Source organism: Nicotiana sylvestris, chromosome 12 (assembly GCF_000393655.2).
Source record: "Nicotiana sylvestris chromosome 12, ASM39365v2, whole genome shotgun sequence".
NCBI lineage: Eukaryota > Viridiplantae > Streptophyta > Magnoliopsida > Solanales > Solanaceae > Nicotiana > Nicotiana sylvestris.
The window spans coordinates 147,056,455-147,066,896 of NC_091068.1; positions in this window are offsets into that span (position 1 = coordinate 147,056,455).

Below are 10,442 nucleotides of genomic sequence, written 5' to 3' on the forward strand. Positions count from 1 at the left end.
AGTCAAACTACCCCATCTAAATTGAAATGGAGGGAGTACAACAAAGATTATTATTGTTGGAGATTTCTCTCTCTTTTGTTTTTCAGAATGTCTTTTGTTCTTACTAAGAAACTTCAAAGTCTATAAAATTGGAAGTTTTATGCAAGAGATATTCTTTTGTTTTTCTTTGCACGTAATTAATAAGGTAGCGAAGATGACCAGTAATGGACAAATATGCTATTAGAATTTGATTTAGTCCATCCACTGCAAGTCAAGAATTAGAGGCTACTTGTGTAAGAAATAATTGTTGACAATAAAATGATTTGGAAGGATAAGAAGAGATTTTGTCTTCGGAAATTTTCTAATTGGGTTTATAAAATTAAAATAAGACTAGAATGTGCTTTTTTTTTAAAATCAAAAAATATAATTCTTTTTTCAGAAAAAAAAAGAGATAATGATATCATACAGCTAAGCCACAAGTCTGGCATAGCAAATGTCAAATTAGAAATTTAATCATTGTGAAGCGTCTTCTCTTCTATAGTTTTCTAGGTTGATATTAATAGTCACTTGTCTTAAACATCATCAAAAGCAATCATTTCATTTTCTCAAGAAAGGAAAAAGGTTTGATTTTTTTTCTTTTTTTGCTAACCACAATTCCAAGTTATTGAGGGAAAATAAAACATCACTATTGATGATCCATATTTGAACGCAAAATTGGTATTCCTTTGTGTAGAGGAAAGCTTAACTTGGTATTCCCATACATGACTAATTATCAGAACCAAATTCGACTAGATAAATTTACATTTTTATAAAATCAGATAAAGGACTATAAGTTAAGGATTTTGTTGTATCAAAATAGCGAGAATATATGTATACATTTAAGATACCAATTCAAAGTTCACTTCGTTTGACCTTTCAAAAGCAGAAAATGACAAATATTGTTGAATTAAATATTAATAACAAATAAATAAGAAAAAATTCTGGGCCTAAACTGAAAAAGGGAAAAGAAAAATCTATATTAGTTAAGCATTTCACAATCTCTCTCTACTTACCGCTCTTCATGTGGGTCGAGCCTCCTTTTCAGTCTCCCTTTACATCTAAGTCAGTTGAGCTCTTTCGACTCCTAAACCAGTTGTGATCTTTCAAGAAATACCCTCAATGTTTATTACATTATCATAAATCAATCGATATATATACCTTGTACTGAAGGATAAAGTGGAAATATTGGAATTCCTCAATATTTAATTAGAAATCTGAAGCTCAAAATTTTAGAATGAAAAAGTATTTTGATCGAGAGCATTTTATCTCTCTAGACCTATTCGATGAAAATTCAAATTATTTGCACTTATAAAATTCAAATACCGGATGATTAAATCCAAAAAAAAACAATAGAATACGTGTATTATTATTATTATTATTATTATTATTATTATTATTATTATTATTAACTTAAAGATACAAATAGTGCCTTATTCTGCTAGTTAGTTGGGAACCAGCAGATAGAAAGTATTAATTGACCATAAAATATATTCTATGTTCTTATTAAGCTACAAGTGCTCAAGGAGTCGCCCACTTGTGCAATTAACTTGTTTACAAAAATGTAAGTAAGGAAAAGATTGCAATTTATTTCTTTACAAAAATGTATGTAAGGAAAAGACGTGCATTAAATATTAATTGAGCCTTAGCCCTTCAATTAATGTACCTTTTAATACTTTCCATTAATCTATCTTGTATTATTGCCGTATTATTTATGCAAAGGATTCTGCAGAATCAACAAAATAAAAACTGGCATTTGTAAAAATTGGAATGATAATGGTGCAGCAAGGAAACAAAAGAATTTATATTGTTATCGTGTGTGTATGTGCAAATATATTAATATCGTTGTATGATTGTTTTACCCTTTATATATAAGTAATAAAGAAGATATTCTTCTCTGACAATTTATGTCACATTATTGTGTAAATGTATGGTATCATCTAGGAGTGTCAAATGGGTCGTGTTGGGTCAATTTTGGGCGGGTCAAAATGAGTTGAGTCAATTCGACCCGCCCAAAAGTTACTTGGGCTAAGATGGGTTAAAATTCGGGTCAAAACCCAACCCGCCCAACTCTTATTAAACTTTAATTAATATGTGTTATTTTCATATAAATTATATAATTACTAAATAAGGCTTTTTTGCTTTTGTTATGGTCATATTTAAAATATTAAACAAAAAATAAAATTATTTCTAAGATATTTTGACAAACTTACTCATGGATCGATTTGGCTAAAAATTAGCCCAACTTTAAATGGGTTGAAGTGGGTTGGGTCAAGATGGACTAAGTTCAATAAATGGGCGGGTCAATAACCAACCCAATCTTGGGCGGGTTGGGCGGATCATTTGGGCTTGGGCCAAATTTGACAAGCCTAGTATCATCTCAAAGGTTCGTTTGTTATAAGGGATAAAGAATAATAGGATTAAATTTGAGATGAGTTTATCTCATGTTTGATTGAGAAAAAATTGTGGTATAACTAATCTCGGGATTAAGTATCTCGAAATTGTAGTATTTTTTTTATCCATATGGAATGGTGGGATAACTAATACCGGGATAATTAATCATGGGATAATTTGTTTCCCAACTAAACGATCCGTAAGGATTCTTAATGCTTCATATCTTAGCATTATTTCCTGTATTAGCTTTGATATTATGCCTTTAGGAGCAAGTTTCTGTTATTACGGGAAAGAGGCAAACTCGAAAATAGAAAAGATAAAGAATATTAAATTTTAATCTAGAAACCCTTCAAATTAAATGTAAAAATTACGGGATTACAAAGATTCAAAAAGTTCCACTTGTTATGATGAATATCACATTATGGTGGATGTCTACTCTTCTTCCATGATCTTCATCTAAAATGCTTAATGACATATTCAATGACATAATTTGTATGTTCAATGACATATTCCATGACATATTTTCTTCACTTTTTATGCCTATATAAAGGCCTTGTAATAGATAGGAAAAATACACAATTGAAGAAGAAATAAGAATCTCTCTTCCTCTCTTTCTCTCTATATCTCTTAGTTTGTTTTTGCTTGTTCTATATTGTTATTTTGGGTTATATTTCATAACACGTTATCAGCACGAAGCTCTAATTTTATTCTTAACTCCAGCTAAGTTGAGCCATATTTTATTGAGGTATGTATCATTATAATCATTTTATTTATGGCAGTACATATATCATATGCTTAATTCTTACAACCTAAATTTTTCTTTGCAATTTTTGATAATTTACATCATTCATGTTGTTGTTCCCTTTTTCATATTTTTGTTTATCATGTTGTTTTTCACACCTGACACAATACCATTAAAAAAAATGTATGCATATGTATGTAGTGTATACATTATCTAGTCACTGCAACTAATAAAACGTTAAATTCTATTAACACACATATATATATATATATATATATATATATATATATATATATATATATATATATATATATATATATATATATATATATATATCAATAATATAAAGTGAAATGAAACAATATATAGTTTCTATTTTATGGCATGAATAAAATGAAATAGTAGATTGCTAACATGATATAGCTTTATTTTCATTTCTTTTACCTTAATCGATTTGTTTCATTATTATAATTATTTCTCTAACTTATTCATCTTTTATGATAGTTTTCACTATGTCAAATTTATCAAAACTTGAATTTGTGGCACTTGACATCACCGGGAAGAACTATTTATCATGGGTCCTTGATGCTGAAATTCACCTTGACGCTAAAGGTCTTGGAAATACGATTATACAAGGAAATGAAGCATCAAATCAGGATAAAGCGAAGGCCATGATTTTCCTTCGCCATCATTTACATGAAGGGTTAAAAACTGAATATTTAACAGTAAAAGATCCACTTGAATTATGGATTAATTTGAAGGATCGATATGACCACCTAAAACTTACGGTATTACCGAAAGCTCGGTATGAGTGGATACATTTAAGGTTGCAAGACTTTAAAACTGTAAGTGAGTATAATTCTGCTATCTTTAAAGTAAGTTCTCTATTAAAATTATGTGGAGACACTATCACAGATGAGGACTTATTGGAAAAAATATTTTCTACTTTTCACGCTTCAAATGTGGTGCTACAACAACAATACCGTGAAAAAGGTTTTAAGAAATATTCTGAGTTAATCACATGCCTACTTGTGGCTGAGCAGAATAATACTCTATTAATGAAAAATCATGAAGCCCGTCCCACTGGGTCAGCTCCATTTTCGGAAGTGAATGCTGTAGCAACATATGATAAGTTTGAAAGAAAACAAAATAATTACCGTGGTCGTGGACATGGTCGTAAACGTGGACGTGGCAGGGGCGAAACAATTATCGTCATTATGGTGGAAATAAATTGGAGAACAATAAGGGTTCTCAAATTAATCATTCAAAAGGTAAAGCTAGTGTGAGCACGTGATTTTTGCCCTATGTATGAATAATTCCCAAAATCCCCAAACAAAAATAATTTTCTTTATCTTTACAATTTTTGTGCCTCTTGGTGTCATTTTCTGATAATTGTTGCATTTTATTTGCGCATGTTAATTTTTATAAAATACAAAAATATGCGTTTTGGCATTTAGGCTTTAGTTTTATATTTTTAGTATCCATTAGGGTTTAAGTTGTTTAGAACAAAACATGAAATCACAAAATTAGTTCACTTTTGCATTTGTCATGAAATAGTTTTTTATTTAAAACAATTTTTAGGAATTAATTAATCTCTGTTTTGAAATAATTAGGATTTCATGTTAGTTTTACTTCTTTATAAAAATTAGAAAAATTATAAAAAAATTTAAAAATGAGAAAAAGGAAATAAAAGAAAAAGAGAAAATAAGAGTAGAAATATGGTCTTAATAAAGGACCCAAATTTGGGCCCAAAATCAATCCCAACCCCAGCCCAAACCATGCATTATCTGCCTACCCGCCTAATCACACAAAAAACCGGCCCAGACGCCTGACCCGACCCGCCCATATATCCACATGAAACCCAGTCGAAGTCACAGACCCCTAATCCCAAAACCCACCCCTCCACGACTGTTCTTCATCTCTGAAGAACACGCAAGTTAGGCTTCAAATCTGTCCCAATAAATCGGCAAATCCATGGCGAGTGAGCCTCAAATCCACAACCCACGCATCCCTCTACCTATCCTCTTGTTGTTGCTAACAGATTTTTCTGATGCCAAGATTCCTTTCTGTTCACTCGCTCGATATTGAGAGAAAGCACGCGATTGGAAGGCCCTAGAGACGATTCGTTGGATGAATGTGAGGCACTGGATTGATTTCGTTCAATCCGAGCCCCACATTCATCAGGAATTCGTTTCATAAAAGGGCTCATTCCGATTCTGAGAATGGGGCTTTTTTTTTCGGAGAAGATTTTTGGGGAAAGAGACATAGGTTTTTAAATAGCCTTTCTTCTTCTCCTCGATGGAATTTTCAGCTTAGTTCCAGTCTATAAAATATACACAAAAATAGTTTGAGTTTTCTTTTCTTTTTCCGAGTTTAATGTTGTTTCTCTGTCAAAATCGGAGAGGAACAATTTAGTGGTGAAGCAAGTTTAATTTTCATTCCAGTATGAACTTTGGTTTTAAAATGGAGCTAGTTTGAGAATTGCTGAGTTCGTCGTTGTTCGAACTTCGTACTTCTACTCAGTTACTACTGAATTGCTGTTCTTCGAGCTTTGATTTGCCATCGTGTCCCTGAGATAGTTTTGGAGTCGAAACTGTGTAATCGTCCTCGATTCTGTTATTAAAAGAAATTTGAAATTTCAGGTTCGATCTTCATCTCTCTGTTCTTGCGATTCTGTTTTGTTTTAGTGCTTTGAACTGTGTGTTTCTGCCTCGAGTGCTCTGTTTGTGCTGGGATCGAATCTCGTGTTGAATGAATTCATTTTCAGTAGTCGGATGTATTTGTATATTTTCAGTTTGTAGAAGTCGAATTGAATAGTCGTCTTTTATTCCCCACATGTCTTGACAGTTATTCAAGCTTGGAGAATATTCTGAATCAAGTGTCGTCAACTTCAAATGAACAATGTGTTCATGTTTATTCTGGTTCTGTTTAGTTTATCTTATATATGATTTGAACTCTGAAGTTGTCTGCCCTGCAATACTGGTACGAATCTGATCGTTTGACAAATGCGTTTGATCAAAGTCAGATTTGATTCTTGGTCGTTTGAGTCGGTGAAACACGTCATTTGCTGTTAGAATCAGTTTGATTAGCTATTTGATAAAGAAACTTATTTCTGTTCAAATGGTCCATAGTTCAGTAATGGGTTCTTTAGAGCTTGTTGTAAGTGTTTGGGTTCAGTTTGCTCGTATAAGCTCGAGACGAGTTCCATAAGCACTGTTTGATATGTCCAGTTCCTTTCATCCTGTCATTCTTCCAGAATAGGACTATATTCTCTGGTTTCTTCTTTTCAGTGTTAGGTTTGTTGATTTATGCTACTGATTTAGCTAAAGACCAGCTTGAACTCGTGTTAGTTCCGCGTTAAGTGATTTTTTTTTCAATGGTTCAGGTCTGTTTGTTTCAATTGTTTGGATTTAAAATTTGAGTTTGAGGTTCAGTGTGGAGAGTTGTTCGAATTGGTTAGTTCTCTTGTTGAGGTTTGGTACTTCTCTTGTTCTCTGATTGAAATAGATCATTTGTTGGAACTGAGATTTCCTTGGCATCTAAGTCTATTAAATCAATCAACGTTCTGTTTGATGTCACATGGTTTAGTTCCGTCAAGTTCGAGTCTGAAATAGTTTTTTCCTATGTTGCTTCTCTGACCTGCTTGGACTAGTTTTCTCCACGCATTTGTTGTTGAAATCTGACCACCTCCATGATAAGGCAGTGGTGAATTTGAAAGTTTCAGGTGTCTTTCATGCTTTGTGGACATTTAGCATCCACAGAAGGACGATTACTTTTGAGATTTTCTTTTCTCTCTGTGCAATGCTCACTCTTTATTCCTTTCAGATTGTTCAGGTCATTTCATGTTTGCACTATTTGGTAGTTGCAGTTCCCCTTCCTTAGTCGCTGCTCTCATTCTGCTGCTTTAAGGCATTTTATGCTCAACTAAAATAAACATCAAGTGTATCGTAACTGTGCAAGCTATTTGCTGTGGTGTAGGAGTAACACAATGAACAGATTGTTTACATTAGCTTACATTTTATTGAAGTGCTTCACACACACTGATGATGTCTTTAACCATGGCACCAGAAGAGCTAATTCAAGTCTAGTTTATCTGTGTAGATATAGTACAGCCTGTTTTGCAGTTGTCCATTAACCTGGCAGCCTAGAGCCAACTGTATTTAGATTAGTGTCTTGGGATGAAACAAATTACCACTTCTTTCACATTAGCTAGTTGAATTGTTGCATAATCTTGCCTTATTTTCATTTTTGAATTTCTGTACTCAGTTCCTCAACTGTATATAGTGGAATCTATTGTAGCATATCATATTGTTCTTTGTCTCGTTTACTGGTAACTACTATGCATCTGTTGAGATATTGTAAATGACCACTTTGACGTTATCTTCCCGTGGGTTGGTTAATAACCAAAAATGGGTTTGCTCAGGCTGTTAGTTGATTCGGTTTAATAGTTCGGGGTGTGCCGTACCAAATAAAATTCCAACACTCATGGCCCTCATTTATTTATTTCTTTCAAATAATTAGAATTTGGGATAACCGTTTAGCGAACTTCATGGTTTTTTCCCAAAATAATATCACGTTATAATCTTTAGATGCGATTTAACTAAATAACCTTCTTAAAAATCGGGTGCGCATTGATGCGACCCAAATCCAAATCTCGATGAAGCCGAAATGTGTTGACAATCACGGGCGCATTGATTGCGACGGGGTTCGAAACACGTTGTCGCGACATCGTAATTCTTATAAAATAATAGAAAAGAGCTTTACCGCACAAAATAAATAAGTGGGGGACCCTTAGTAAGTAATTATCGAAATAATTAGAATTTGTGATGGCCGTTTAGCGAACTTCATGGCTTTTCCCCAAAGTAACACTACTTTAGTATCTTTAGGTACGATTTAATTAAATAACCTTCTTAAAATTCGGGTGCGCATTGATGCGACTCAAATCCAAATCTTGACGAAGTCGAAATGTGTTGATAACTACGGGTGCATTGATTGCGACGTAGTTCGAAACGCGTTTTCATGACGTCGCAATTCTTTTAAAATAATGATAAAAAGCGGTTCAAAATTAATAAAAGGCACAGGAGCTAGCATGCATAAAAATCAGATAAAATTAAATACAACAGTTAAGCGACCGTGCTAGAACCACGGAGCTCGGGAATGCCTAACACCTTCTCCCGGGTTAACAGAATTCCTTACTCGGATTTATGGTTCGTGGACTGTTAACAGAGTCATAAACTTCCTCGGTTCGGGATTCAACCGGTGACTTGGGACACCATTAATATCCCAAGTGGCGACTCTGAATAATTAATAATTAAATCCTGTTCCGATTGTCCTTTAAATGGAAAAACTCTTTTACGCCCTTCCGGGGGAGGTAAGTGAAAAAGGAGGTGTGACAGCTAGTATGTGTCACCGATGTGGTATGAGAGGTCATTGGGCACGCATTTGTCGTACGCCAGAACATTTTGTCAAACTTTATCAAGCCTCCCTCAAGAAAAAAGAAAATAATGTGGAGGCACACTTGACCTTTCAAAATAATAATGATGAAGCAGGTCCCTCAAATAAATATGATTCTAAGGCACATCCTGCATATAAAGATGATGATTTTGAAGGCCTAACAAATATTACTCATTTAGAAGTTGGAGACTTCTTTGAGGATATTGACTGAAGAATGAATCATCTTACTGGGGAATGAAGTTATAAAAGTTGTTATGTTTATGTTTGCAACTAGTTTATTTTTTCTTGAGTGTATTTTCCTAATGCATCATGTGTTGCTAGTTTCTATATTTCTAATGTATTTCTTAATATTTTTTTTGCTTGTCTTTCATATTTCTTATGATGTATTATTTGTCTTTTTTTTATGAAGAATATGAATATTCCACAGTCTTCAGTTGGACTCAAGATTAATAAAGATGATATATGTCTTCTAGATAGTGCTACAACACACACTATTTTAAAAGATAAGAGATATTTCTCTTATTTGGTAATGAAAGAAGCGAATGTTAATACAATATCCGGTAGTACAAGATTAATTGAAGGTTCTGGAAGAGCCAATTTATTACTACCAGGAGGAACAAATTTGGCTATTGATGAAGCACTATATTGTAGTAAATCTCAAAGAAACTTATTAAGTTTCAAAGATATTCGCCAAAATGGCTATCATATTGAGACTACAAATGATGAAAAGATTGAATATCTTTATATTACTACAATAACGTCCGGTAAGAAATATGTGCTTGAAATGTTACCCGCTTTTTCCTCCGGCTTATACTACACAAGTATTAGCAGGATTGAAACACATGCCGTAGTAAACAAGAAGTTTACTAATCAAGATAATTTTATTATTTGGCATGACCGGTTGGGCCATCCTGGTTCTAATATGATGCGTAAAATAATTGAGAATTCACATGGACATGCAATGAAGAATCAGAAAATTCTTCAATTTAAGGAATTCTCTTGTGCTGCATGTTCTCAAGGAAAATTAATTATTAGACCATCAACTATTAAAGTTAGGATGGAATCCCCTGCATTTCTGGAACGTATACAAGGTGATATATGTGGGCCCATTCACCCTCCATGTGGACCATTCAAATATTATATGGTTTTGATAGATGCATCTACAAGATGGTCACATGTGTGCTTACTATCAACTCGCAATATGGCATTTGCGAGATTGTTGGCTCAAATAATAAAGCTAAGAGCACAATTTCCAGATTATGCAATTAAGACAATCCGTCTTGATAATGCTGGTGAGTTTACATCCCAAGCCTTTAATGATTATTGTATTTCAACTGGGATAACAATTGAGCATCCGGTTGCTCATGTTCATACACAAAATGGTCTAGCAGAATCATTGATCAAACGCCTCCAATTAATTGCTAGACCAATGCTTATGAGAACAAAACTTCCCATTTCAGTATGGGGTCATGCTATTTTGCACGCAGCATCACTTGTGCGGATAAGGCCCACAAGTTATCATAAAGTCTCCCCATTGCAATTGGCTTTTGGTCAGGAGCCAAATATTTCCCATCTTAGGATCTTTGGTTGTGCGATATATGTTCCAATTGCTCCACCACAACGCACAAAGATGGGTCCTCAAAGAAGGTTGGGGATATATGTTGGATATGAATCTCCTTCAATTATAAAATATCTACAGCCGATGACTGGAGATTTATTTACGGCAAGATTTTCTGATTGCCATTTTGATGAATCAGCATATCCAACATTAGGGGGAGAAAATAAGCAGCTGAAAAAGAATATAGATTGGAATGCATTATCACTGTCTCATTTAGAT